Here is a 21,608-nt window from a genome sequence, read left to right on the forward strand (position 1 = left end):
AACCCACATAGAACTCAGCTTCCATTCAGTTTTCCTATTTCCTTTTGCACAAGTTCCAGCAACTGCATTTTTCAGCCCTATCGGTGAGCTAGGCCCCCCGTCCACTAGAGACTATATGGTACAATGGTTAGAGCAGTTCTTTGGCCTCAGGAAGACATAATTTTCAGTCCTAACTGTGCCATTCCTTGTGTTTATGATCTTGGGCAAGTTGTTTAACCTCCTTAAGCCTTAATGTTCTTATCCCTATTTTAGGTCCTAAGCTTTCAGCACTGCTCCAGGTCCCTCTAATTAAACTTTCTGGGTCTAGCCATATCATGAACAGTACAGACATACAGTTAGAATGCAGGGTGATTTGGTGGGCAATACAAACCAACTCTGGTGCAGTTAAACAAAAAGGGAATTTGCGGGTCAAGGGTAATCTCAGGGAACTGAAGGAAAAGCTGAACCTGAAAAGCACAGAGTGAGGTCCAGGAGCGAGGTGATAGCCCCTCTAAGGCAACAGAATCAGGGTGAATCGGCTCCAAAAACTTCTGTTCATGTGTAATTCCATTCACGTGTCTGGGGAGCATGACTGGTCTAGAGGACTGAGGACACTTCCTAACCACACAGCTGTTGTAGAAAACATCATATTAATATATTCTACATCATATGATATATTTGTTTGTCCTTTGACTATTTGTTGAGCACCTAAGTTGGGTGCTGGGCTAGAATTTGAGATGGAAAAAAAACCAGTGCCTGCTCTTGTGTATCTCATATATAGTCCAGCAATGACTGAACAGATAGGATCTTTTGGTTCTAGAATTTAAGGTAGGTCCTTTGTCTCACTAAATCATTGTGCAGAAGAGCAGAGTGGTTCTCCAGAGGGAAACTGAGAACTGTGAGCAGAAGGGGAAGAATGTCTGCTGACAGGGAAAAGCAACAGCTATTCCACTATACCTAATTAGTATATTACTCCAGTTTTCAGAGCCTTGGCTTCTTCATCTATCAGATGGGAATAGAATGATATGGTACTCACAGGGTTATTTTAAAGATTAAGTGGGTTAGCATATGTAATGTTCTGAGAGACTACCTAGGTCTATAAGTGTTAACTCATCACCATCATCATTACATTGTCATCATCCCAAACTCTTGATCTCCTATGTCTTGTTACACGCTCTTTTCATAATGGGGCCCAAAGAAGTGGGAAATGCCTGTCTATGCCCCAACCCCCCAAGCAATAGGACTTTTTGAGTAGTAATAAAAAAGAAGAGGAAGAAATTTGGCAACTTCTCATTCTGTAGTCACATAGCCAGTACCTTTTCTGATTTCCCCTTTGCCTGGGGATGTGCAGCCTGTAAGTGTTAATTTAAAGGGAATGCTCTAAATGGTGACTTGTGCAGGAGCCTCAGGCTGTGCAGACAGAGAGTCCTTCTCTGCAGAAGGTTCCAGGCTGGTGGCTTTGTTCCAGCCCTAACCCTGCATATACTCATAACCCAAAACTGACTGAAAGTGATTGAAATGCAAGTTTTTGTTGAGCTGAGATGCTAAATCCAGGATCAGGAGCATATGGATCACTCCATATTTGTTTTCTGCATATCTGATGTTAGCAATTTAGAACATCACTGGGACGCTCCCTAGAGAATTTCAGTTCTGTAAATGAAACAATTATTTTGGCAGTTTGGGAAAGATATATTCATAACTTTCATGGTATTTAAAGGGGAAATACACCTTCCCTGAGTCCCTTTTTCCCTTGCCAGATACGAAGAATGAAATCAGAATGCAGAGGGAATAGATGGCATAAACAGAAAAATTGACAGTGTGCTGCATTCACAGTTGGATTTCTAGGATTGACAGTGAGACAGGAAGTAAAAGGGTTTCTCCAAATCTGGGCACAGGAAAGTTGTAGAGAACACCATGCCTGGGGCATTATGTTCATTCATTCAAACATCACTTGTCTTATAAGCACCTCTTATATCCTTTTGGTAACGTCTTAGATTAAGATGACTAGTGCTTGCCCTTGGTAGTATGCTCTCAGTTTCTAATACTGTGTAGTAGGATTCTTTGGTTGCAAGTAAAAGACGCTTACTTCTTGGAAGGAAAGTTATGACCAACCTAGATAGCATATTGAAAAGCAGAGGCATTACTTTGCCAACAAATGTCCATCTAGTCAAGGCTCTGGTTTTTCCAATGGTCATGTATGGATGTGAGAGTTGGACTGTGAAGAAAGCTGAGTGCCGAAGAATTGATACTTTTGAACTGTGGTGTTGGAGAAGACTCTTGAGAGTCCCTTGGGCTGCAAGGAGATCCAACCAGTCCATTCTGAAGGAGATCAGCCCTGGGATTTCTTTGGAAGGAATGATGGTAAAGCTGAAACTCCAGTACTTTGGCCACCTCATGCAAAGAGTTGACTCATTGGAAAAGACTCTGATGCTGGGAGAGATTGGGGGCAGGAGGAGAAGGGGACGACAGAGGATGAGATGGCTGGATGGCATCACTGACTCGATGGACGTGAGTTTGAGTGAACTCCGAGAGATGGTGATGGACAGGGAGGCCTGGCGTGCTGCGATTCATGGGGTCGCAAAGAGTCAGACACAACTGAGCGACTGAACTGAACAGAAAACAACTTAAAACAAGCTTGAGTGGAAGAGAGAAAATTGTTGTAATGATGACTGGGTGTCTTGTGGAATCCAAGCCAAGGCACTCCTAGAGCTTTCAGTAGAACCTGGACCCAGGAATTAAAAGCTGCATGACCTAGGCAGTCTGTATACCTCATCTTGCATATTTGGTCAGTTTTTCTGTGCTTCCTGGTCTTCCATTTTTCCCTATCCACATAGTAGAAAATGCCTTTCCCACAGTTTCTGAGTTATTAGATCACTCTACCTTTGAGAGGTCATCTCAGAAGGAAGAAAATCTCTCTATCCCAAGGTTAACTGGGAGGGAAATGGATTGGCTTAGTTTGGCCAGGTGTTTACTCCAGGTCCAATCAGCTATGGCCAGGGAGTGGGGTTACATACAACCTATCACTCAAAGTATCGTCCCCAGATCAGCCACACAAACACCATTACTGGTATCATTACAATGCCTCATTAGAAATGTGGACTCCGAGACTACCTCAGACCTGCTGAATCTCCATGTTTGCAAGATTCCCAGGTGACTGTATGCATGCTGAGCTTTGAGAAGCTTTGCTGTCAAACCTACATGGCTGTCCATGGTTACAGTGTAGGAGGTGGGCAGATAGGAAGGTTGCCATGAGCTGAGCAGACAGCCCAGAACACTGCTATGACAAATAACATGAAAATGCTCACTTCTGGGAGCTACTTCCTGAAACATTAGCTCTTAAGAGTATCTATAGAGGAGAGTGACTTAGAAATTTATTGTGATACAGATGACATCTTTCATGTCTCTGTGTTGTTTCTCAATAATTGCTTGATGGTTTCTTGCCTCCTCTGGGACTGTGGCAGCCTCCTCAGAGGGTGTGTCTATTCTCAGATGAAGTCTGGACAGTTTGTGCTCCCCAAGCTGGCAGATGGGGTTGGTTGGTGAACATGTTGCTGACAAAGTCCAAATATGGGAATCCCATGGCACACTGGGTAGCTCTGTAATGATGACTGATCATGATCTTGTAGGAAATGCCCTTGGACACAGGCTGGGAAGACCTGAAATACCCCCAAGTGGTAGCAGGCGAGGAAAGAAGGGCAAGCTTTGGCTATGAGTCTTAGAGCGCTAATGTAGAAGAAGACTGTGCCCATCTTCATGAGAGTCTGTCTTTCCCCGGTGTTACTCGCACTTCAGCACAGATCCTTTGTCATGGATCGTTGAGTGTGAGTCTTGTGGCCAAGTTTTGTCTTAGCTTCTCAGTTGTGTTTAGGACCATCTTGTATTTTTTTTCCTGTCACTGAGGCACACAGTAGATGCTCTTTTCATGCTTGAGAACACTCAGAGGATCTCATCTTGAATGAAAATGAACCCTAACAATGAATGGTCCCTTTGCCATGACTTTTCAAAAGCCTTCTATTTATGATCGTCCAGGCTTGTCCAGCTGCTTTCACTGGTGATTGAGACAAGCTTTGGGTGCTGAGCACCCTGAGCTCGGGACATTGGAGGAGAATCAAAGGAATAGATCTAACTTCACTCCCTGTTTATATCCACACTTTATGTCCATCCCAGAGTTGTCTGCTCACCTTAAAATACATTAGAACAACAGTCCATATATGTATACAGGCATATGAATATGGGGATTACATGTTTAGAATTTCTTTTCTGATAAGGATGTATGGTCAGAAGATCTGGAGACCTCTAGTTTAGGGCTATAGTTGAAAAAAAATTTAAAGGCAGCGTGGAACCTTTTTTACTTCAACCCATGTATGAAGTTTGCCACATGCCAGGCACCATTCTGAGTGTGCTACAGATATTAATGTATTTAGGCTTGCTAACCAGTCCATGAGGGTAGGTACTGTTTTGAATCTTATTTGTGGAAACTGAAGCCCAGAGAGGCTCAGGCACCCAGCAAGAAAGTGGGAGCTGGAAAACACACCCAGGCGGGCCGGCTCCAGGGCTCAGGCTCTCACACGCTAATTAGGCAGTTCCTTCAAATAGACTCTGACGTCGAGCCAAATGCACAAACAGAAGTAAACAGGCAGAGTGGAGAGTGAGGAGCTTCTTGGTCTTCCTCTCAACCCTTTGCTTCCTGCTCGCCTCAGCTCTTTTCCCCCTTTTCCCTGAGGTGCAGAGTACCCCAGGGACATGGTTTGGGAAGCAACCTAATCCAGCCGGTTAATTTTGTCAAGTGGTTGCGTTTTACCCTAGGTCAACCAGCTTCCTAGTGGCCAAACAGAATCGCACTTCTAATTCAGGCCTCTTTCTGCCTCCCCAGGTTAGACAGGTAGGGGCTGTGCCTTCATGAAAGCCCCCTTCCCACCACTTCAATTTTAGGAAAGCACATTTCATATGTATATAGGTGTCCTTACTGCATTATAGTTCTTCCCTTCTTTATCCTTGTTGAGTGTTGCATGATTTACCTTCCAGGTAATTCTTTTTGCTCATTTCACTGATTTTACCAGATTTCAGTCTTGAGCTTATTTCAGGCAGCTACATTTTGAAGAAGACAGAGTGGGCTGTCTTGAGACACGGTTGTGATGCTTTGGGTCCACTCAGGCTGGACCAGCCTTTAGCAGCTGCTCCTGCTGACACAGTGGGACTGGCCGCAGTGCATACCTGATGATGGTCTCCCGTGCGGCAGTGCTGGGGCAGCCCAGGACCTGTTGGACTTGACTGCACACACTGTGACAGCCCACTTAAAAAAATTATTTGTGATTTGCACTATGCTATCAATGGAGATTGAGAGTATTGATCCCAACTGATTGCTGAGGACCAAAATAAAGTGAAAGGGTAATTGACTGCCGTGTCCCCCATCGATCGAGCGCCACAGTTCATCACCACTGAAATTATTTTCAAGTACTTTGGTTTATCATTCCTAATAAATACAGAAATTGAGTAATCAAAATGACTTACATTCACATCGAACCGAAAGCTTTTAAGGAAGTGTCTATGTTTAAGTGAGTCCATATTCTATGCTGGTTTTCCAGTCAAGCCCCCAGGGTCCGTTCTGACAGTGCCGGGATAAAGCTGGGCTCAAGAAAAAAAATAAAGCGTCATCTCTCAGAAGCAGGAATCCCTGCCACTGGCACTTTTCCAGCGATGTCATGGTAATAGCGGCCCCTGAGATTTTAAGGAGGAGTCCTCCATGTAGTCATACTGTCCATCTCATCCATCAAATATTTTCTTCAAGGCAGCAAGATTTCTTATCTGTTTCACTCCCCCAGCACCATTCATAAAAGCACCATGGTGGTTTACATGTTTATAGTGATGTTAGCAGTTATGTTATTAAATCAAAGTGACCATTAACCATGTTCGTATAGTTTATGTGGCATTTGACCCTTTAGTACTTTAGAATATCAAACATCCTGTTAAGCAGGTGTCTGAAGAGCAGGACTGAGAGGCTAGTGCTTGTTTTGGGAACCAAGGTTCTGTAGCACAACCCCGTCCAGTAGAGATACAGCCATAGGTGTGACTAAAGCACACTGTAAAATGCAAAATCTCACAATAAAAGTGGAGGGACTTATGGAGAAAGTGGGGTGAGGGACGTAACACAGAACGTTGTCAATGACACATTAAAAAAAAAAGAACGTAGTAAAAACAGCCCAGTTTCGCATATGTTCACTGATTAAGATTATGTAAGTACTATGCTATATACTGCGTTTTACCTTGGAAAAGACCTGGAGTTTGCTTGAGGAGGTGGTGTCCACAAGCAGTAGGTGGCTCCCTGTGAGTTACGGTAAGTGGTGGCAGGCAGATATTCTAAAATTGGATGGAAGTTTGTAGTGCCAGATGTGAATGCATGTGGTGCATCATCCACATGGTGGACTGGAGTAGCTGGTTGATGTTGAACGCTGTGCCTGTGTGAGCATCTTGTGTATTCCCACGCCGCTCAGTTCAGCTGGTACAGTTTTCTGGATTCACCTTGTATTCCTTACAGATGTTAAGTAGAGACAGTATTTGTATTATGCTCAGATCACTTCTCAGTGTATCAATCATGTTGGAAGGAATTCATATTTTCAAAATAAGCATAACTTATTTTGTGTAAGCTATATACAAATTAGTAATACATGTATAATATATACTGTATATTTTTGTATGTAAGTATATATATGCTGTATATATAACAATATAAGTAGTAGAACTGCCTATATAATAGAAACCAGAAATATGAGCCATATAGATGATGTTAAATTTCCTAATAGCCACATTTTAAAATGTAAAAAGTACCTGCTTCCTCTTTAGGTGAAATTAATTTTTATAAGATCTTTTATTCTAGCATGCTCTGCATATTATTTCAGCGTGCTGCTGCTGCTAAGTCGCTTCAGTCATGTCCGACTCTCTGCGACCCCATGGACGGCAGCCCACCAGGCTCTCCTGTCCCTGGGATTCTCCAGGCAAGAACACTGGAGTGGGTTGCCATTTCCTTCTCCAATGCATGAAAGTGAAAAGTGAAAGTGAAGTCGCTGAGTCGTGTCCACCTCTTAGCGACCCCATGGACTGCAGCCTACCAGGCTCCTCTGTCCATGGGATTCTCCAGGCAAGAGTACTGGAGTGGGGTGCCATTGCCTTCTCTAATTTCAGCATGAAGTTAGTATTTAAAAAGCTAATGAGATGTGTTGTCTTCTTTTTTATACTAAGTCTTTGAAATTGTGTATGTCTTTAACACTTACAAAACCATCTCAATTCAGCCTAGTCACATTTCAGGAGGTCCATAACCACATGTAGCTTGTGGCTACCATATACTGAAAGTATTGAGTATAAAAATATTGGATAGCATCATTGTAGAGAATAAGTTGAATTTGCAGTGTAAAGTAGAAATTCATTGTAGGGTGTAGGATCTCCCTCTTTTTTTAAAAAAATTATTGAAGTATAGTTGAGTTACAACGTTAACTTCTATGCAGCAGAGTGATTCAATGATACATGTATATACATTCTTTTTCATCTTCTTTTCCATTATGGTTTATTATAGGATATTGAATATTATTCCCTTTGGTGTACAGTGAGACCTTGTTACTTATAGGATCTCCCTCTTTCTGTTGACCAAAGCTAAAGATCAGGCACATACTTTAAGATATATAAGCATATATATTTACTTAAGAGAAATTGAGACTGTGTTTAGAAAGCAGATCTCTGTGCGTAACCCTTACAAATCCACTTCGTTTATAACTCACTGTTTTTTGAGTGTGCGCTGAACAAATGTTTTAATGTTTTCTTTATAAAAAACATAAAAATTGCTGTCTTAACCAGTTTGGGTTAAAATGTGGTTAAGAAAAAAAACACAAAATTACCTAATTGTGTTTAAGTAAATAATTCAAGTGTTAAGTATATTCACATTGTTCTGAAACAGATCTCCAAAACTTTATCATCTTGTAAATCTGAAACTCTGTACCATTTTTCTCCTTTCCCCAGTCCTCGGTAACCACCACTGTACTTGCTGTTTCTAGGAATTTGACTCTTTTAGATACTGCATGTAAGTGGAATCATGCACTATTTTTGTTACTGGCATATTTCATTTAGAATGATGTCCTTAAGGTTCATCACCCATGTTGTAGCGTGTGCCAGAATTCCTTCCTTTTAAAGACTGAATAGTATTCCATTGTGTGTGTGTGTGTGTGTAGGTATCAGTTTGTTTATTCATTGATTGGTGGGCATGTCTCTGATTACTGATAACTGAGCATCTTTTCAATGCATGTTGGCCGTTTGTATGTCATCTTTGGAGAAAAGATGGGTTCTTTGCCCATTTTTTAATTGAATTATCTGATTTTTTTATTGTTAAGTTTTAGAAGTTCTCTTAATATTCTGGATGTTAATCCCTTATTCTGTATATTAACCCAAATATTTTTTAATGGGAAAATATTTTTCCCATTCTGTAGGTTGCTTTTCACTCTGTTGACTGTATTCTTTGATGCACAAAAGTTTTTAAGTTTGATGCAATCCCTATTTTTGCTTTTGTTACCTGTGTTTTTGGTATAATACCCAAGAAATCATTGCCAAGTCCAGTGTCATGAAGATTTTCCCCTATGTTTTCTTCTAGAAATTCTGTAGTTTTAGGTCTTATAGTTAGGTCTTTAATCTGTTTGGGTTTAATTTTTATGAATAGTGTAAGATAAGGAACCAGCTTCATCCCTTTACATGTGATATCAGTTTTCTCAATCCGTTTGTTGAAGAAACAGTTTTTTCTCCACTGAATGGTCTTGGCACCCTTGCTGAAGTTGATGGAATGGTTCGCTTTTGACAAGTCATTTATTAATAAGTGTCAAAGCACAGTCGGGTGGTCATGCAAATGTCACCTGCATTTGTGAATTTCTTCAGGTCAGGAGCCAGCCCTAGAAATCTATTGCAATTGCTTAATTGTCATGTGTTTGGCCTGTAGTAAGTACTCAATAAATGTTTCCTGAGTTGAGTTTAACTCATTTGTCGAGTTGTCGTCTGTGGTAGAGTGTAAATTCTTGAATGGCAATATTGAAGGACTGAGATGTTAGATTAGAATTTTCTTCACTTTGGCTTATGTTTCTGACCCACCCACTCATTCATTCACCAGACGTTGAGAACCTGCGCCTTGTGTCTCACCGCCTGCATTCTCGTACTCCATAGCTGGACCAGACTCAGCGTTTCAGTTCCCTGCACATAGCGTGCTCTTTCCTCCTTAGCCTTTGCACATGAACTTCTATATCTGGTTAATTCCTATTCCCCCACTCTGGCCTCAGCCTACACATTTCTTCCTAGCCCTCTCTAGGTCTGAGTTCCCAGTCTCTCAGCTGCACCAATGGCATGCTCCACCATCAAGGCCCTGTGCTATCATTATTACTGAATTTTTGCTTATGAGCTCTTCAAGGGTGTAGATCATATTTTTTGTACTTGTCTGCCGCTTGCACACTTTCACAGGGACAGTTGAAGACCCTGAAAGTATTATGGGCAAGCTATGATGATGGGTCTCAGGATGAACCCTGAGGGAAGATGGGTCAGGTTACAAGAACCTCTGTTCTTCAGTGCTTGCAGCTTCCAAAATAATCCTCATACAGCAGGGAATTTTTTTAAAATCTAAACATAACATGTTACACCCTCACTGAAATCCTTTCAGTGGCTGTTAGAATAAAACTAAAGTCCTAATCATCACACAGAAGGCCTTCCTTTCCCACCTCTCCTCCTTTATTGTACACACTCTTGTTGATCCCTGTCCTTTCTCTCCTCTGACCTCCTTCCCTGTTCTTGGACCTGCAAGCTCTCTCCCTTCGCCAGGTCACTGCCTGTGCTGTTCCCTCTGCCGACAGTACCTTCTTCCATCCCCCAAATCTTCCTGTATTTGGTTTATTCTCCGCATTCCAGCTGCCACATTACTTCCTTCTGTGCCCACTTTACTGAGTATGGCCTTTCTCAATTTCTTTATCTTGTCATCCGCCTTTATTTCTTTCATAAAACTCATCTCTGCAGGTGATGATATGTTGCTTTATTTGTCTCTCTTTCCCATTAGAGTTAAAGCTCTTGAAGGCTGGGCCCTGACTGACTTGTTCACAGCTGCATCCCAAGCCCCTGGAGCTTTAGGTTCTTGGTGGTAATTTTGAGTGAATGAATAAGATTGTATTTGGTGTATTTGGGAATGGGGGGAGAAGGTCAGTTAGACATGTATAAGAGAGGGTCTAAAATCTAGCTTAGGATCAGTAGTCATTTTGTCTCAGTTTGGCTATCCCCATAAACAGGTCCTGATATGAGGATTCCTATACAAGTAGTTTATCTGGGAGATGATACTAGGAACCACTGGCAAGGTAGTAGGGAAGTGAGTCAGGTTAGGGACATCAGCCAGTTATCAAGGGTGTTGCCATTGTAGTAACTGGAGCTTCCTTGGGTGGAACACGTGTCTCTGTGTGATCCAGGGAGGTGACGGCTGTGCCTTGGGGGACTTAATTTCTGGTACTCTGGCTCATGGGGAAGAGTGGGCTTCAGGTGTGCCACACCAGGTAAGGCCCCCCAAAAATGAACTGGACACCATTAGCATCTTTTGCATGTATCTGTCAAGAAACAGGGCCCATGAAAGGGGATCATCCAGATGGCATGTAATGTATCAAGTTTGGGGAATTTGCACGCATTACCTACAGAATATCCAGATGAAGATAGCCAATGGGCAGTTGCAAGTATTTGTGTAGAGCTCTGAGGAAAGGTTGTGACTACAGGATGTGCTTGACAGTTGTTGGCAGGTGAGGGCATGCTTGAGCCATGGGGTTGGATCAGGTGGTCCTTGTTTGCCGAGCCATGTGGCAGTATTTGTCATCATTGATCTTTTTTTTTTTGTCTTGAGGTGATCTTTTCACGTATCCTTGATGACATTATCATACTCTTCTTTCCCTTCTGCCTTTGTAGCATCTGACAGATAATTTATGGAGTGGATGGGAAGAAGGTTGTGGAGAGGCAGGGGGAAGAAGCTGCCCCAGAGGTGTAGGAGAAGCGATTCGGGATGTATATGAGAGTGAAGGAAGCAAATGTGGTAGCTACAAGCAATGGAGGGAAATGATCAAGTCCTGCATGAAATCAAGAATTTGGATTCTGAGATTTCTCTTTATCTGATTAACAAACCTTTCCTGTTGCATTTCAAAGTTTAAAGGTGTTGAAGGGAGGGAGGGCTGCATCTTCCCATTGGGCATGAGCTGGGAATGCAGGATGAGTACTGTCAGAGACCAGTTGTGTCGTTAGCTATTGCCAAATAACAAGTAGTAACAAAATGTTGGTGGCATTTAAAGAAGGGCATCTGTTTAGCTCCCATGTCCGCATGATAGATCGGGGTTAGGTGACCAAGATTGGAGCTGGCTGGGTGGGTGCCCTACTACTGCTGGGATCCTTTGGGCTACTAGCTTGGGAAGTACCAGAGCACAAGGGAACATGCCCAGCCTCACCAATGCTTCTAAGCCTTTGTTCGTGTGATACCTATTAACATCCCTTTGGCTAGAGCAAGTCACATGGCCAAGCCTGAAGTCAGGAGGTCCTCACTCTATCCATGACAGGGGTAGGAAATGGGTATTTCTGAACGATATTCTAATCTACCACATAAGAAGAAGGGTCAGAGAAAAAAAGAAGCCAAAGGAGCCCACAGCTAACTTCTTTCCTGAGCTACACAGCATTATTTTTCTTGTACCCTTGATTTTCCAAGCCCTAGAAAGGGTGCCATTGATTTGCTTAGGGTTGGAAATGGCAACCCACTCCAGTGTTCTTGCCTGGAGAATCCCAGGGACGGGGGAGCCTGGTGGGCTGCCATCTATGGGGTCGCACAGAGTCGGACACGACTGAAGCGACTTAGCAGCAGCAGCAGCAGCAGTGTGAGTGGATTAGACAGAACTAGCTACAAGGCTTGGCTGCTTCCTCTTCAGAAGAATGCAGATAGGGATGTCAGACAATTATGGGGAGACCCACCTCACAGCGGACATTAGCTTTGAATCCCAACTTTTGCATGCCAGCATCATGGGTGTAATTTGAGAGGCCTTGCAACTTCTGAGTACAGTCTCTCTTTCTCTCCACATGGCTGAGAGCTGATAGAGAAGGTATTGGCAAGGTTAAGAAATAGGGAGAATTGATGATTTGGAATAGTTGTTATCTCCTCTTTTTGTCACAAGCATTCACAATTCTTTATCTTCTAAATCTTAAGTTTACTAATCAGCCTGAGGCAAGGAGATAAAGATATGCTGATACAATTACGGGGGGGGGGGGGGCGGTGAGCTCATAATTATCATCAAAGAGTACGATTAAAAACACTTTTTATTTAAATATTTATCTTAGAGAATTTCGGCTTGTGAGTTTACAGTGCTTCTAGGGAGCATGGCAGTTTGAGAGACAATGACCTCTTCCTTCTGGTTCTTTTGATGACTGTCAGAGCCTGGAAGTTTTCTTCCTGGAATCTGTTTTCCCCAGCAGTGCCAGGCACATGGTAATGACTCGATAACGTTTTCATGGAGTGAATAAACTGTAAAATTGGAACAGAACCGTCCATGGATATAGTAAGGATATGAATGAAATGACATTTAAAAGATTTTTAGTCTTAAAGGTAAAAAATTCTGAATTCTTCCTGCTTTGAGTGGGATGTAAATTCAAGAGTATGTGATTTTGTACAATGTAGGGATTGTAAATATCCCCAAATTATATAAATAAGCTTTTTCTTACCCCTTGCAACCTCAGGTACAGGATTTTATGGGCTCTTCCAAATAGAGCATGTTTTATGCACAAAGAGTTTTGTTTTTTGCAGTATATATTTTTTATTGACAGCTTTGATGATGCAGGGCTGATTCCTATGTTAAGAGAGTGTCAGTTACTTGGTTAATTACATTTATCACCCAGGATCCTTTGTCTCTTCATAGCCACTGAGTATTTGGAATTATTGTGTGTTACTTGTGTATTTCCCTCACTGCAGTGAATATGGTTTTTATACTTATGTGAAACTGCTAATATATTGCTTGGTAGATCATGAGCAATGGGCTTCTGACAGCTCTGTTCATTAGTCAGTGTGGGGTAAAAAATAAAAGAAACCACATTGATATAGAAACAGAGTGTGAGCCAGCAATTACCATCAGAGAGCACAATTGAAGCCACATTTTATTTAAATATTTATCTTGTGAATTGATTCATACAAAACAAGAAGCCGTTTTTTTATTTATGAATGGCTTCACCGCTGAAATTTGAAGAGCGAGATCGCTATTTGAGTTGGGTTTGATGCAGTCCATGGTTTAGTGTACAGAGAGCTAAATAACGCCAAATTATTCATTGTGATGTATCATTAAGATTGCTATGTGTGAATGTGTAGAAAGATGATAATGCCGTGCAGCTGTTCACTTTGGAATCCCAACTTTGCATAGTAAGGAGGAAAAAAAGCTGATACATAACTTTTAGTACCAATAATAATAGCAAATATCCAGAGATGCTAACCATGGGCCAATTGTATTTTATATATTAACCTGTGAAGTGAATACTGTTAACCACTTTATAGGTGAGGAAGCAGGGGTACAGTGAGATGAAAGGATTTAGCCAAGTTCACACCAGAGTGTGGGACAGGACTTCTGGGAGTCCTTGGCAAAGACCCCACTCCTTGCTGGTCCTACTTCATGTCTGGTAGCTTTTGATGGAGATAGACTACTTCAGCTTATACAATCTGTGTTCTCTGGCTTACAAGGATTTCCAGTAATGGCAGTTGCAAAAATCTTCCAGCTAGCTGGCATCCATTTCATTAGCCTATTTAGAAAGATCAGGTCAGGAGAACTCTGCTGTGGGCGCTCACCACACATCTCTCTTTATCACCAAACAGGATTGTTTGACCTTCCCTCCCCTCCTGGTACTCCACACACAAGGGAAGACCTTCCACTCATGTCTGACAACCAGGTCGTAGACCAGAGCTCATTTGCCAATTACATTATATAGGGATTTACATTACTGTAGATAAAGGAGCTCCAAGCATCAGTTTGTGTGAGCACTTGGGACCCATGGGAGACACCTAAAACAAAATCTTAAAAATAAATACTGGCCTGTGGAAGGGACCATGAAAAAAAAAATCACTAACTGTGGATATTGTTTAGAAGATGAAAGATGAAGGAAAAGGAGCAAAAAGAGATAAACATGTTGTAAGTAAAGTTATAAATAAGGAAAACAAAAGAAAGATCCACTTTTCTATTGGGAGGAGATCTATAGACTAACTGGGTTTAAACACTTTTTGCTATTTAAAGAAGTCCTGCCAGAACACAGTGGAGTATGGATGTGGCATCACTTCATTCCAAGGACTGGTTGAAATATTCATTTTGCTAAGTATACCCAGATGTGTTAAAATCTGAACACTGACTCATAGTAACCAAACTCGCAAGAGATGGATATAAAGCCAGAATGTAATTTGTTGATGATGCTCTCTGCCTCTACAGAAACTGTCACATTCTCATGCTCACTGAGCTCTGTACTGTCTCCCTATGGACAGAGCTTCATGGAGAGCAATATTATGGATTAGAAAGTTGCTTCCTTAAACGTGGTCATAGGAAGGGAAATTAGTCTTGTGACCTCAAAGGATGGTGTGTTAGTTGAGACTGTCTCCAAGGCAAATTATTAAAAATCAAACTTCAGTTGGCTTAAACAAAAAGTACCTTATTTGCTTCTGGGACAAGGAAGTCAAAGGGTTCTGACACAGCTGGATCCAGGAGTTTGAACAGTGTCAGCTAGATTCTGCTTCTCTGTCATTTAGCATGCAGTTGGGCTGTAGGCTTTATGATGGTACAGAGACATGTCTCTTAAAAAGGCTTGTCCCTTGGCCATTGCTTGGTGAGGATTTGTTGAATATCCAGAGAACAAGTTCTTGATCCAAGACACTTTCTTCCCAGGAAGTTCTGGAAAGTAATGGCACCCCACTCCAGTACTTCTGCCTGGAAAATCCCATGGACGGAGGAGCCTGGTGGGCTGCAGTCCATGGGGTCGCTGAGGGTCAGACATGACTGAGCGACTTCACTTTCACTTTTCACTTTCATGCATTAGAGAAGGAAATGGCAACCCACTCCGGTGTTCTTGCCTGGAGAATCCCAGGGATGGGGGAGCCTGGTGGGCTGCCGTCTATGGGGTCGCACAGAGTCGGACACGAGTGAAGCAACTTAGCAGCAGCAGCAGAAACACTGTAGAGTTTCTTCAACCTTTTTGATCCTAAGAATCACTTTAAAATATCCATTCCCAGCCCTTTCTCCTATGGAGTCGATGCAGTGGATTTGGTCGGAGTCAATAACCGGTGCTTTTAAATAAAGGAGCAGGGTTTTCTGTGTTTAGGAGGGGAGAGCCACTGATGTGGATTGACACTGATCAAATTTTAATGTGCATAAGAATGGTGTGGGTGGGAATCTTGTTAAAACACAGGTTCATTACTTAAAAAACAGAGACTGATGGAGAATGAACGTAGTAATTGCCTGTGGAGAAGGGGTAGTTAGGGAGTTTGGGATGGCCATGTACACACTGCTGTATTTAAAAGAGAAAACCAACAGGGACCTACTGTATATCACATGGAACTCTGCTCAGTGTTATGTGGCAGCCTGGATGGGAGGGGAGTTCGGAGGAGAATGGATACCTGTATGTGTATGGCTAAGTCCCTTTGCTGTTCACTTGAAACTATGACAACATTGTTAATCGGCTATACCCCAATACAAAATAAAAAGTTTTAAAAAGTCAACATTAATTGAAAAAAATTTTTGAGTGACTTGTTCTACATTAAAAAGAAATGGAAATTACCTAACAACAACAGATGGTGATTGCAGCCATGAAATTAAAAGACGCTTACTCCTTGGAAGGAAAGTTATGACCAACCTAGATAGCATATTAAAAAGCAGAGATATTACTTTACCAACAAAGGTCCATCTAGTCAAGGCTATGCCTTTTCCAGTAGTCATGTATGGATGTGAGAGTTGGACTGTGAAGAAAGCTGAGTGCCGAAGAATTGATGCTTTTGAACTGTGGTGTTGGAGAAGACTCTTGAGAGTCCCTTGCACTGCAAGGAGATCCAACCAGTCCATTCTAAAGGAGATCAGTCCTGGGTGTTCTTTGGAGGGACTGATGCTGAAGCTGAAACTCCAGTACTTTGGCCACTTCATGCGAAGAGTTGACTCATTGGAAAAGACTCTGATGCTGGGAGGGATTGGGGGCAGGACGAGAAGGGGACGACAGAGGATGAGACGGCTGGATGGCATCACTGACTCGATGGATGTGAGTCTGAGTGAACTCCGGGAGTTGGTGATGGACAGGGAGGCCTGGCGTGCTGCAATTCATGGGGTTGCAAAGAGTGGGACACGACTGAGCGACTGAACTGAACAACAACAGAAAACACAGATTCATATGCGGTAAGTCTGAGATGGGGCAGAAATCCTGCATTTCTAACAGGCTCCTGGGTGATATGAATGCTGCTGGTCTGGGGGACACACATTGGAAACCACTGATCTGCAGACCATTGGTTCTGAACTGGAGTCCGTTTTGCACATCAGGGGACATTAGGCAGTGTCTGGAGACTTTTATGATGATCACAACTGAGGGAGGCATTCTACTGGCACCTAGTGGGTGGAGCCCAACAGTGCTGCTGAAGATCCTACTGTGTGCAGCACAGCCCTCAGCCACAGAATTATGCAGTCCCAAATGTGACAGGGCTGCTGTTGAGGAATCCTGCTGAGGAGTGTCTCCTCTGTGTAGCACATTGCCATACTCGGTTAGCTATACTTGCTATATTTGGTTAGCAAGCATTATTTACTGCCTTCATAGTCTAGTCTGGTCCCCTCAGGGTTCCCTGATGAGTCTTTGTTTGGATTTTAACTATTGTTGAAGTACTTAAATCACATACTGGCCCTGAGAACAATAGCCAATGTGATCACTCCTTGAGACCTTTTCTGTGCCAGGTGTTGTTCAAGGCATATCATGCACAGAGTATAAGGTACATTTGACCCTTGAACAACACAAGTTTGAACTCTGGGTGTCCATTTGTATGCAGGTTTTTTCAGTAAAGACATACTACAGCACTGTACAATCCAAGGTTGGTTGAATCCCCAGGTGTGGAACCACAGATGTAGAGGGTCAACTGTAAAGTTATACGTGGTTTTTCAATTGCATGGATGGGTTGATGCGTCTACCCCCCACACTGTTCAAGGGTCAACTGTAGATAATATTATTATCCCATTTTCTTAATGTAAAGTCTGAGGCTCTGAGAGGTTAAGCAGCTTTCTTGGGTTATTTCTGCAGCTGACCCAAACTGTAAAAAAAAAAAAAAGAAAAAAAATCATTGGTTATTACATAAATAGCATGTGAATGTAGTTCAAGTCAAAAAAACATGTAAAAGCACACACAGAAAAAGAAATCTGTTACTCCACTTGCTGCCAGCCATACCTCTCTTTCCCAGAGGCTGTTTGTTCTCAGTTTCTTGGGTGTCCTTTCAGAAAGAGTCTCTGTATTAAAAGATAGATATTAATAATTTACACAGGATGATAGGCTACTGTATTAGTTTCATAGGGCTGTCATAACAAATCACTTCAGACCGGGTGGCTTGAAACAACAGAAATTTATTGTCTCACAGCCCAGAAGCTGGGAGTCCAGTTGCTGGTAGAATAAGTTTTTCTGAAGGTTCTGAGGGAGCATGTTCATGCCTCTCCACTAGCCTCTGTGGCTGCATCACTCCAATCTTTGCTCCCATCTTCACGTGACCTTCTATGTCTGTATCCACATTTCTCTCTTCTTGTAAAACCAATGTCTTGATTTGAACCTACTGTAGTCCAGTAGGACCTCATTTTCTGTAAATAAGGTCACAATCCAAGGTACCGGGGATAAGGACTTCAGCATGTTTTTGAGGGGAACACAGTTCAACTGTCAACAGCCAACAAGTTTTGCTTGTATCTTACTTTTTTTCATTTAATATGTGTTGGGTATTGGTCCATGTCTGCAGCTAAAGAGTTGCCCTTTCAGTGGCCATATCAGATTCCACTGTATGAGCACACCATAATCATTTAATAAGTTCTCTGTTAGTGGATGTTTACGTTTGACAAATCTTCTGTTTGGTACTCATTATTATTTCTTTCCCTCTATTTTTAGAGCATAACCAAGCAAATGGGAAAATAAATTACTCCCCATACATTCATATGTCTCGATTTCTCAGCCAGAAATGACCAGTAAAAACCTATTCTAGAAAGTCCAGAAATCTCTTTTGTTTCCTAGCATGGAGGAGCACAGTTTCACAAACTCTTGTGGAGTTATAACTGTTATAGTTCACAACCTTTGCTGGACATCACCAGCAGCATTTGGGGAGCTGCTAAAAATACAGATTGTGCATTGCAGGCAGATTCTTCACTGTCTGAGCCACCAGGGAAGCCCACAGATTGTGGGGCCCCACACCAAACCATCTCCCAAGGAGGTAAGGCCCTGGGAGGCATATTATTAAGAAACTACCCTGTGGTTCTAGCAGATAATTCAGATAGAAAGCCCCCAAACTGTGTGCCTTTAATTGTGTCTTGTACTGGGAAGCTGGTGATAAATATAGTTCAGTCCTTGACCTCAAGGAGCCTGTGGTTTCTTAAGGAAAACAGAACCTTGAACAGATTGTTATGATCTAAGAAAACACAAGGAGCCATCAGCACAGCCCAGGTGTAGAGGCTGGATGGGATGCAAGGAGGGAATTGATGCCTTCGCTGAAAGTTGGAAGGTAACAGTGGGCTAAGAAGTAGAAGGGCGATCTGGGCAGAAGACACAGTGTAAGCAGAGGCACAGTGCAGAACCCCATTTATGTGTGGGGAGAACCTCCAGTTTGTGGGTGTCATTGAAATGCAGTGCAGGAGGTGGGAAGGAAGGATGTGGGTGTAGGGAAGGCAGCCAGTGTTACATTACACTGGCCTTCTGTATCCCTCCTGGTCTACTCATGCCTAAAATGAAGCAGCAAGCTGATACACAGTTGGTCCCTAAGGTCCCCTCAGGCAAACTGTCTCACCCAGGAGGGTGAGCCCAGAGGTCTGAAGAGACTGATAAAGTGTGTCTCAGTCACGCTCTTGACAGCCTGAGCCCCGGGGTGGAAATGGTGACAGAGACGACCAGAACCAGCAAACGTTAAGTTGCCATCAATAAGAGCAAAGGAGTGAACAGGGGAACAGCATCCCTTACAATCCCATCCTTATATTTTAAGGAAACTGATGATGCAGAAATTGGTAAGAGGCTGGGGGAAGGTGAAAAGAAACCAGAACCATGACTATATGGAGGCTAGCCATCTGGAGTCAAGTCTGCCTCATCAAACAATCCCTAATTGTTTTTAATAAGGTACATAAGTTATGTTTGGCTTCCTCTGCTCTGTGCAGTCTCCCTGTTGAGACTGTTTTTTATTTTCTTATGAAACAATAAGGCCAATGTAATTAAACAGCAGTGAACATATTCGCTTCCCAGTGATTGGTGCAGGTAATTATGAGCACCTTCTTGGACGAAGGGTGGTTGTTTTTCTTCTTCATGTTGCAACTTTAATAAAGAAGGAGATGGCAGGGAAAGATGAGTGCTGGTGAAGTTCCAGTCTTCATTCGTCCTTCCATTTACAGAAAAGAAATGTTCCAGAGCAGACTGGAAGAGGGCCAAGATGGAAACACATGTCTGTCTGGCTCACCATACGTACTCATGCCTGGCACAGTCCCTGGTACTTAGAGGATACTTGGTAAATAACGATTGACTGGCCATATAACAACTGACTGACCATCACCAAGAGAAGGAAGGACACAAATATTCTTGGACTACCAACTCAGCACCAGGTGCCATAGAAAGATGATTACGATTGTCCCGTTGAACTTTCTCCTATAGAATCGGGGACCTTTTTAAAATTGCCAAGATTGGCAAACGGGGACTAAAAAATGGAGAATTGAGTGTCCTGGGACAGTATGCTTAGGGTCAGCATCATGATGTAAAGGAGGTAAAAAGATGGTACAAAAATATTTTTAAACAATCATTTTCAGAGAGAACAGGAAGCAATACAGCATACAGAAATGAAAAGCCGGACATTTCCAGACCTAGGAAGATCTGAAAAACAAATAAGCGCCTGAAATATAATCCTCATGGACTAGGAGGACCAGTGAAGTAGGAGGGCAAACAGGAAATCACCTTGAGCAGGATATGGGGTCACAGGCATTTTCCTTTGGCTGCTGCTTCTGAAACACACACTGCTTGTCACATGGTGAAATGCTTCCCGTGTGCTGGAATGTTACGCCTCTGAAAGCCCTGTGAGACATATTCTAGAAACCATAGTTTACCAACGAGGAAACAGATTCTAGAGGATAAGAAACTGGCCCAAGATCCCACAACAGAGACAAAGCAAGCTCTAAAACCAAACTGAGCTGTCTCCAAAACCTGAGTCCCGATGTCTGCACTTGAGTTCAGTTGTCCAGTTCAGTCACTCAGTTGTGTCTGACTCTGCAACGCCATGGACTGCAGCACGCCAGGCTTCCCTGTCTATCACCAACTCCTGGAGCTTACTCAAACTCATGTCCATTGAGTCAGTGATACCATTCAATCATCTCATCCTCTGTTGTCCCCTTCTCCTCCTGCCTTCAATCTTTCCCAGCATCAGGGTCTTTTCAAATGAGTCAGTTCTTTGCATCAGATGGCATCAAAGTATTGGAGTTTCAGCTTCAGCATCAGTCCTTCCAATGAATATTCTGGACTCATTTCCTTTAGGATGGACTGGTTGGATCTCCTTGTAGTCCAAGGGACTCTGAAGAGTCTTCTCCAACACCACAGTTCAAAAGCATCAATTCTTTGGTGCCCAGCTTTCTTTATAGTCCAACTCTCACATCCATACATGACTACTGGAAAAACCACAGCTTTGACTAGACAGACCTTTGTTGGCAAAGTAATGTCTCTGCTTTTGAATATGCTATCTAGGTTGGTCATAGCTTTTCTTCCAAGGAGCAAGTGTCTTTTAATTTCATGGCTGCAGTCACCATCTGCAATGATTTTGGAGTCCCCCAAAAATCAAGTCTGTTACTGTTTCCAAGAGGTGACTGTACTTGAGTTGCATTCCATTTTACCTAAACTTCTCACTTTGTCTTAGATACAGCCACGGTGGTTCCTTATAACTGATTCTGTGCCTCCATCTCATAATTTCCATATTGGCAATATGAAGTCACATGCTATTTTTAGTAAAACAAGTAGCAGATATCCATACATGACCATAGTCATTCAATAGCTTATCTTTTTAGTGCTACAGGGAACTGAGAATGAATGGGACGTGGACCCTTGAGAGACTTAGTATTTAGCAGCTTAACCAAGGAACTGGGCACAAAGAACCAAGTCACCTGTGATTATACTGGTAATAATAGCATGTTCTTGATGGCCTGCTGTGGGCCTCCACACTGAAACACATTTTCCCTGTGCAGAGAGGTATATAGGCAACAAGCCCCAGGAGCTCAGGTGAGGAGCCGTGGCGCTGAGTTGGTGGCATCACAGAAGACTTGTTAGAAGAGGTGACATTGAGTGGAAACTGGAAGACTGGTGAGACCCTAGGACAAAGAGGGGATGGATAGGTCATGAGGGGACTGGTGAGG

General features: G+C 42.6%; 1 protein-coding gene and 1 long non-coding RNA gene across 2 annotated transcripts in view; one reads left to right on the forward strand and one right to left on the reverse strand.

Annotated features, from left to right (window-relative positions):
* Positions 1-21,608, forward strand: part of EIF4E3 (eukaryotic translation initiation factor 4E family member 3) — a 115,011-nt gene that overhangs the window by 78,332 nt on the left and 15,071 nt on the right. The window lies entirely within an intron of this gene.
* On the reverse strand, positions 12,301-20,603 carry LOC133235676 (uncharacterized). Its single transcript, XR_009732623.1, has 2 exons — positions 17,434-20,603; positions 12,301-17,299 (listed from the first exon to the last, which is right to left on the reverse strand). It is a non-coding gene; the product is annotated as an uncharacterized LOC133235676 (long non-coding RNA).

This window comes from Bos javanicus, chromosome 22 (genome assembly GCF_032452875.1).
Source record: "Bos javanicus breed banteng chromosome 22, ARS-OSU_banteng_1.0, whole genome shotgun sequence".
In the NCBI taxonomy this organism is placed as follows: Eukaryota; Metazoa; Chordata; class Mammalia; order Artiodactyla; family Bovidae; genus Bos; species Bos javanicus.